Raw genomic sequence first — 7,962 nt, 5'->3', positions numbered from 1 at the left:
GACTTTCATGACGTATTACCTTTACTGAAATACGTCATGGAAAGTTTCGCTCATGTATTCGTGTCTCGAAAATACATCACCTTAATACACGTGATCATTTGGCAAATACGTAGAGCTAGATGAAAACTTCTCGTTGACCGGACTCGCAGTCACCGCTTCTTGGTACGAGACGACCGCTTCCGACGAACATTCCTTCATGCGAGAAACCGTAGCCCACGGTATTACTGCCGCTAGCTGGAAGGAAACTACACGAACGCGCCTTTTTTTTCTCCGACATTGCTCTTTTAGCACTCCTCGTTTGCGGCGAGGTGTCATCGTGTGGAAGCGTTGGAAAGAAGTAGTGGGCGTGTTCCGCAATTAGCTGCGGCAACGCGTCGTCGCTACAACAGTTCCATTCAAAGTGTTTTCAAAAGAAGTACAATTTTCCCAATGCCGTAACATACCGCGAGGTGGCGTATTTAGACCAAGTGTCGCCGATATCATCGATCAACACATAAAAAAATTCATAAGATTCTATAGTCGTTCAGGGAGTCGATGTTATGCGAGAAAGTAGGTGAGGCTATAGAGGGAACTCGACACGCGTCACGTTTCCCTTCGCGTTTGTTGCCCTCCCGTGGTGTATTCTCTAACAGCAAAAGCTGTGTATAGCTTGGCTAGGCGAAACAAAAAACCGTTCGCCACAAGAAACTCTAGGTGCATCTATTGGCTGCTCCGTCAGTTACGTCATTCTTTACGTTACAAGAAAAGGCGCGCGCCATCGGATGTCACTGTGGAACGTCGTTCATCGCCTTGCTTCGCAGCCGCGCAGCCAAGCCCACCCGCAGCAGTTTCGATAGAGTAGCTTTAAAACTTAGCCATGAAGCTTAATCATGTTGGTGGAACATCAGAGGTAACGCAGCAGGAAATAGGACACGGACAAGGAAGGACAGCGCACACACAGTGCTCAACGTGTGTGCGTCACCCATATTTGTCTATCTCCTATATTGCGTAGTCGTACCTCCATTGGAATTGAAAAAAGCAATAAAAACAAAGAAAAGAGTTTAGTGCCGTCTCTGGATGGAGGTCACCTTTACAGCACTGCACATTACGTGGGAAGTGCGATAGAAAGCAATGTTGAAGAGAAGTGTAAGAGAGAGGGGAAACGAGAGATGTTCACAAGCGTGACGTAGAACGGCTCACCAGCACGTGAAAAGTCGGCGTCGCAGGAACGTTCAACTTGGAACTTCCACGAGGGGTGGGCACGGATCATGCAAATGCCCGAACAGCAGACAACTTTACAAGAACAGCGCCAATAGCTTATCACTGAAAGAATGCCTACTGGCCGGGCCGATCCAGCAGTCCGGGCCCAAGAATAGGCTCACGTGGTAAAGCTCGAACAAAATCTGCGTATCACGGATCCGACCATCTTCTGAGCTGATGCAAGCGACAACTGCGAGCTGCAAAGCGTCGTTGTACTCAGAGGAGCGTCAATTAAGCAATGATAGAAATGTGTTCGCCAGAGACGCCGCCCGCTCTCGGTGGGAGTTTGTCGAGCGGCTTCGGCTGCGTCGTCTGCAACCGCCTGTGGCCACAAGTTTCAGCTCTGCTGGTTAACAATCTGGAGGAAGCGCTTGGTTGGCAATTTTTTTTTGTTAACGCTTTAAAATTTCGTGTGATGGTGACCTCAGTCCACGATTAGCGTCCAATCGGCAATGCTCTTCTAGCTGTTGCACCGCTTTCTCTAATTATGCTCTTCAATTACGAAAGGAACCACCAGAGTGACACTAGCAATGACGTGTCGCCGGAGCCAATCTCAGAGGCCACGAGTAATGCACAAAGACAATATCGAGGGTGAAGTGGGAGCGCCTCGGTAGACTCAGTGTAGTGGAGACTTTTGGTGCAATACTTTGGTGAACTCCATGGCAAGCGAAATATGGCGTGCGTGGTAATTTGATTCGGATCCGTGAAAACGATCACAGTATGAGTTTTAAAAATTTTTGAGTGAGTATTGCGACCAGTAGAGCGATCAGTTACGCATTTTACCTTCTGTTAGGTAAATGCTGCTTTTATAAATCTGGCAAAGGTACTTCCTGCCACGTTGCGACAAATGGACGATCGACCACTCTCTGTGCAGATGTTGCTGAAGCACCGTTCGCGTCTTTCGTCGGCTGACAATGTAGTCAAACCCCTCTTGCGCTTTCTAAGGACTACGGACCAATGTGAACACTTTTGATTTTTGCACAGTACCACCACTGCATACTCGTCAGCCCATGTAGTGAGAATGTTCTCCTCTCTTTCGCTGTTTCTCTCTCTTTCTTTCCAATCTTTATTCTCACCTTTTTCCTTCTCCCAGCGTAGTGTAGAAAACGGGGCATGTCTCTCGTTAACCTACCTGCCCTCCCTATTGTTCCTCCTCCTACCATTGGTACGGGGTACGATACTTGTTAAACCATGAATCTGGGTCTTTATTAGAGCATTGTACTGGTCTGGGCTCCAGGGCCCGGCAAGGCCCCGGAACTTAATCAAACTTACCCACCCGAACCCGGCTTGGTGACTCAAAGCGACACCTGGGCTCTACCGGTACCCGAAAAAAAAAAGTTCGCCTACCCGCCTGGCCCGGCCCGACCGAGGTCTGGGCCTGACACAGGCCCGATGCACTTATCTATGTAGTGTTAAGGCTTGTTCACACCGAAAGCGGGGCGGCCAAAGCGGTGAGGCGACAACGCGGGAGCGGGAAAAACCTCCTCTCAAGGCGGCGAAAGCGGGAGGAAATCCACGCGGCAAGGGCGATCGCTCTTGGAGCAATTTTTTGCCGCCTGCCGAGGCTCGCCGCCTTGACGCAGCGGAGGCGCGGTCGTGGCGCGGGTGTACGCTTGGCAGAAGCACTGACACGTCATAGCGACAGGTGCGCAAAATCGCGTGATGCCCGCCTCTTCTGCCGCGCGGCCCGACGAAGGTCTGAACAGGTTCACGCATTCGCCGCCTCGCCGCTTCGGAAATCCCACTTCGCCGCTTTGCCAGGCTACCTTCGGTGTGAACGAGCCTCTACCGAGCGCAGAATTGACAAGAAATCGATAAGGCGACAAATATGTATACTTTGGTGGCGCCTTCTTTACAGACAGTTATACTTGAAAATGCGGGACCATCTTGTAAAAAGGGACTTGTGGGGGAAACAGATGAGCTGATATACTGGATGCAATGTTTCTGCTTTCTGTGGCGTCGCATAACCCAGTCCAGGCTTTGGGGTGGTTGTTGCAAAACTGCCACCAGATTTGGCGGAGAAATTTGCCCCTGTAGTTGTGTTTTTTCCATGAGGGTTCGGTGTCATCCGAGGTGTATTTCGCGAGTGCGTGAGTGACGTTGGCCGTTTTAATTTCCGGAATGAACGTGAATTGCGCGTTACAGAAGCCGGGGGGCATTTTCTTGCTGTGTGCGCTGCTGTGCAATTAAGTGTTCGCTCGGGAGCGGTATACTGTATCTATCTTTGCTCTAAATAACATTTGGAAGCAATGATGGCTTCCATGAACACCCGTATGGACCGGAAGAATCACTGAATAAAAAGACGCGAAACGAGGACACTGGCCGCAAGGGAATAAAACTCATTGACGTTGTCGGACTCTGATTCAGAGCCTTGTTCACAATGATTTTTAACAAGGCTCCCGTACTACGTGCCGATGCATCAACACATGAAAATCATCAAGAGCGCTTCGCAGGAGATATTATACCGAGCGAAGTGGTTTGCAGCTGGAATTCAGCTTTAATACTGAGCTAAATGAAACAGAGGACACAAGTAAGACTGCTCTTTTTCGATTGTTTACATTGCGGTCTATTAAAGTTTAACGCATCATCTAATTACAAGGCCAACTGTGCACGCTTTTGGATATGTAGCGTCTGTCTCCAGCATAGTAGCACCTCACCACACTAAGAAAAATAGAGGAAGGAAGCCGAGTTTATAATGTTGCTGTAAGAACAATGACCTCGAGAAAAATTACAATGAACCGTGCGCGCCATGTCTACATTTATAACAACATATAAGGACCCCTAAGAAACAAAAAATAAATTGTCGTAACAATATTACATTCTATGACGCTGCTGTTACACACAGTCAAGCAATTTTTTGTGGCACATTTTAGAGCTTGTCTCTTCATATGCCATTGTACGAAAAATAAAACTACCAAAGAATACCGGCTTTAGGCACGCCATGCGCTAATTCATCACGTATCCTGCCACGCTAAAGTTTTTAGCATTGCTTGCGCTAGCCGCAACGGTTTAGGCTACATCTGCTTTGCCATTTCTGAAGACGTCACCAGTCGTTCGTGTCTTCAACGACTGGAGCGATCTCTGATCTCTGTGGGATTCTGCACAATGAACATTGCTCTCCAACTCATCCACTAGCTTCTTTCGTTCCAGAATGTTGTGGCACTCTCCAATGTCAAGATTAAAACTCATCTTTGAAGTTTTTTCCTTGCATTTTTGGGTACAGTGCGTCACTGACAAAGACAGAAGACGTAACGGACACAGACGAGTGCTGTTTTGCAATGCTTCACCAACTAGCGACACTTTCAGTACTATTGCAATATACTTCCCCTTGGAATTTTCAGCTGTGTGCATTACGCATGTTTGGAACCGTGTGCGCGTGCTCTCTTTCTGTTTTTATATTATTAATATATACGCCATCCTAATGATGTTGTCCTGGCAGAAGGCTGTTATATTGTACTACATGAGCGTATGACTGACAGGAAGTGAAGAAGTGGTTATAAAAAGAAAAAGAAGAGAAAAGTGAGCCCCGTACCTGTCTGCATCAGGGTGGGACACTTCAAAGGTAGCCCACAAGGAATGGGTTGAGGAGGTATTAAAAGGTCAGGATTAAAAGTATATATATATATATATATATATATATATATATATATATATATATATATATATATATATATATATATATATATATATATATATATATATAAAGAGATGTACTGCGACAGTGAGCGAGAACATATGTGGGGATAAGAGAGATAGGAAAGATGGAAACGCGGTCACAGGAGTCCGAGGACGGGGCATCACTAGCTAGAGCTCTTGTCGGCGTCAGGAGATGGCGTAGGGCAAGTCCAGTAGGTTAGAACTACGCTGTCGTCCAAAATCGGCGTCAGGGGATTACGTAGGGCCAGCCCAGTCGGCCAGAGATACGCTGACGTCGGAGATCGCGAGGGCACTATCGGTCGGCACGGAATTCAGCGAGCGAGTCATCGACAGTAAGTGAACGAAGAGATCTCGATCTCTTTTCAGCGTTTGTTTGAGCTTTGTATTAAGATCGTGAATAAACTTTTTGACACTTGCTCAATGGATGCATATGGTTTGAGGTAAATGAAGCTCACAAGGCACCAAATTCATAGTTGTATTTTTTAACCAGATATTTTATAAACAAATATACTTTACCCGACGCCTCGTTTACTGGACCTATATTGTTTTTGCGCATTCCAGAGGTGTTGCAGCCCGCGGCGGTGGTCTTGAGGCTAGGGTACTCGGCTGCTGACCCGCAAGTGAAAACATCATATCCCAGCTGCGGCGGCTGCATTTTCGATGGAGGCGGAAATGCTGTCGACCCGCGTGATTAAATTTGGGTGCACTCTAAAGAACCCCAGGTGGTCGAAATTTCCAGAGGCCCCCACTACGGTTTCTCTCATAATCACAAGGTGGTTTTGGTACATGAAGCCGCACATATCAATAAATAATCTAGAACTGCAGCAGCAGTATCATGTATCTCTCGCACTCTATATTGCGCGTGCCTGAAACAAGAGATTTACGGCCCGCACACAACGGCCTTCTTCCCAGTAAAATAGCAAGAACAATCAAATTTAATAGGTGATTCATTAAGCTGTTTAGGCATGAAAGGTCTGAATCATGTTCTTGTGAAGCACCCCATGCATCCACCGAACGTTGATACACAATCGTGATCGAAAATTGCCGTCGAAATTTTAGCATTGCCGTCGAAGTTTTAGTGATATTGGAGACAGGTGTAGATATGTCGTTGGAAACTCACTCTTTAGTAATGACCAATAGATGATATATTGGAGAGGTTCTTCAAAATTGAAGATTAGGTGACATTTGCTACAACATATTTCCCTGCTCCATTCTTCCCACCCATTGTCCTGGCCCTTGCGGAAGTGAAATTTCGTCATTGTGTCATTGTAGATTATGCGCTGATGCGACTTTGAAACCTCTACTGCAGTGCAGCAAAACGAAACCTCAGACGCTAACAATGTGGGCCTGCAAAGCAGGTTGGGCATGTCCACCTCGATTGACACGACCGCGGAAGCAGTGAGAAGCCATCGAAAACAAAAGTTTTTAAAGGGATTCTGTTTGGTGAGACTCCGTGCAGTCCTTCAATTCTAAACCAGGCGTGGAATGTTTAAGAACGTTTTCCAGCTTCAGTGCTGTTGAAATGGCAAGTTATAAATTTATTATAATACTCTAATTATTGTGATCCCAACTACACTAGGGTAGAGAGGAAGAAGATTATGTGCCGCAGTGGGTCACGCCTTTAGCGAGAGGAGCTAAGCTCGAGCGTTTGCCCCGAGTGCTGTGATTCCTGGGTCTATTGCTGCCACCCGCTTTCCGCATCAATAGACCTGCTGTGCAAGTACTACTTGTGCCAATAAACCCCGCTTCAGAGTGGTGGAGGTGCTGGGTATTTCAACCTAGAACTTCGCAACAGGAAACTACCGGCCATCCCAGAAATGGCTGAAGAAACCACCCAGCAAGGTACGACCCAGCCTCCGATGGTCATCGTGCCCACTGCGCTACGCGTGCGCGACCCACCTTTTTTCGACGGTACCGATGAGCAAGACGTAGAAGATTGGCTGTGGACATTTGAAAAGGTAGGCGCAAGCAACAAGTGGGACGGCACATCGAAGCTGCAATATGTACCCTTCTACCTGAAAGAGGTAGCGAGTCTCGGGTTTAACAACCACCACTCGGAATTCTCCACTTGGGGTGCTTTTAAGCTACGCATTACCGGTGTATTCGGTCGCCCCGAGGTACCCAAGCTCCGTGCCGAATAGCGTCTACGGGGACGCGCACAGCTTCAGGGGCAAGGCTTCACAAGCTACATCGAGGATGTTCTCGTCTTGTGCAAACGCCCTGACCCTTCAATGATTGAGGCAGACAAGATCAAACACATCTTGAAGGGGATAGATGACGACGGCTTTCAGATGCTGCTGGCCAAGGGCCCCCGTACCGTGTCTGAACTCACCACTCTTTGCCAGAGCTTCGAGGAATTGCGCAAACAAAGAGTCATGACACGGCGGCCAGCGGCTACCGACGAAACTCTTGCGGCATTGACCCTAGGTGGAGACCACAACACAATCATGTCGGAAATCAAACGATATGTGCACGAGGAGATGGCCCGACAACTTTTGTGTCTGTCGTATCAACCGGCAACGGAACCCTCTTCTGAGCGTCTCGCGCCCGCCATCAGACAGGTAATACAGACGCAAGTCTCTGAGGCACTGCCGCCCGCCTGTCAGACAACACCTGTCACCGCGCCATTGACTTACGCTGCTGTTGCTGCTACTCCACCACGACCTCCACTTCAGCCTACTCCCCAGCCTCTACGAGTACCAACGACGCCAGTTCCAGCAACACAACAGCGCTATAACGGAAACCCTTGGCGCACAGTTGACAATCGTCCAATCTGTTATGCATGCGGATATCGAGGTCACATGGCGCGCTTCTGTCGCCGGTGCTTCGCAACGGGCCCGGCTGCAGCTCCGAGGTACTCTGACGACTCTTTCCCGGCCCCGTACAAGGCGCAACGAGAAATCCCCCGTCAATACGTCAATACGACCGACAATCAGTGCGATGCGACCCGTCCCCATCCGAACTAGACCACCACCCTGCTGCCGACTACCGACCATTCGGTCCCCGTCGCTCATCCTCACCACGCCGCTACCGTTCTCCGTCCCCGCTGCGTCACCGACCGAACCC

This window comes from Rhipicephalus microplus, chromosome 6 (genome assembly GCF_043290135.1).
Source record: "Rhipicephalus microplus isolate Deutch F79 chromosome 6, USDA_Rmic, whole genome shotgun sequence".
Classification (NCBI taxonomy): domain Eukaryota; kingdom Metazoa; phylum Arthropoda; class Arachnida; order Ixodida; family Ixodidae; genus Rhipicephalus; species Rhipicephalus microplus.
Note: the sequence above shows the minus strand (reverse complement) of the source record.